The sequence below is a fragment of the Peromyscus eremicus genome, unplaced genomic scaffold (assembly GCF_949786415.1).
Source record: "Peromyscus eremicus unplaced genomic scaffold, PerEre_H2_v1 PerEre#2#unplaced_60, whole genome shotgun sequence".
Lineage (NCBI taxonomy): Eukaryota > Metazoa > Chordata > Mammalia > Rodentia > Cricetidae > Peromyscus > Peromyscus eremicus.
Window position 1 is genome coordinate 860,125 of NW_026734303.1, and position 1,292 is coordinate 861,416.

Sequence of the window (1,292 nt, forward strand, 5' to 3'; positions counted from 1 at the left end):
TGCCAGATGGCAGTACTCCAGCTGGTGGTCGTCCTGCTCTTCCTGGATCTGGCTGCGGCCCAGAGGGACCCACACCAACCTCATCAGGTGACCTGGGCAGTGATCAGTGCTGACAATGGAAAGATCTTCAACAGAACAAGTGAGACTGTCCCTGAAACCTGGTGGTCTGAGATTTTCTTGGATCTTCGTGACCTTTGTCATACATATGCCTTCCTTTAGGAAATGACAATATGTCCATGTATCTATCAGTACATATTCCTCTCTAATTTTTGCCTCTGCCCATTCAGGTGAGAAGGATAAGGATGTGAAGAATCATTGTCTTCATGCTTTTGCTTATATGGGAGTGCCAAAATGCATAAAGACTGATAATAGTCCTGCCTACAGCAGTGGGGGGGAGGGATTTAAAATTCTGTCAAGATTTTTCTACTGTTAGTAAGACTGCTATTTCCTATAACCCTTAAAAACAGGCTATAGTAGAATGTTGCCATCATACCTTAGAAATATATTTTGCTAAAGTAAAAAGGTGGAAGCTAGGGACTCATCTTTTCTCTCCACATTCTGTTCTTTTCCTTGTTTTAGATATTTAAAAAATTTTAATGGTGGATTCTGCTGCAGACAGGAACTGGAAAGTTCATGTTGCAAATTATCCTCTGGTTCGATGGAAGGATCTTTGTACAGGCACTTGGAAGGAACCCGATCCGGTGCTGGTATGGGCCCCAGAGTCTGTTTGTGTAGCAAGAGCTGGCCCCCGAACACAGGAGAGACAGCCCCGACCCTCACCACAGGCAAGGGTGAACTGTCCCTGAGGGCATGGACTGACTAGATCAGCTATCACTCAGGCCCAAAGCTGGGCTTTGGGTTGGTACACCCTACCATCTATCCCATCTACAAGCTGTCAGAGCTTGTGAAAGAACTGGTCCTGTAGAACAATTACCTGCAGGATGTCCAAGACTCAGGATGGCCACAGGATATCCCAGTAGAGTTCTAGTGAGGCTCTGGAGAGGACGACATACCAGAAACCAAAGTCCTTGAACCAGAGCAGTGACTCACTGCAATGAACGTTTGCCAGTAAAGCTGACTGAACAAAAGATTATGCGATGTAACACACTGAAGCCTCCAATACCACCAGGACAAATCAAGAAGTGTAGGGGAGGCGGGCACAGAGGGTTTGCTGATTCTATGGGTGTTTTGGGTTTCTTTTGTTCTTGTTTTTGTTGGTTTGCTTGCTTGGTTGGTTTTGATTCTACTGCAGGGGTGAGGGGAGGAGTTGGAGGGACAGGAGTTGAACAGAA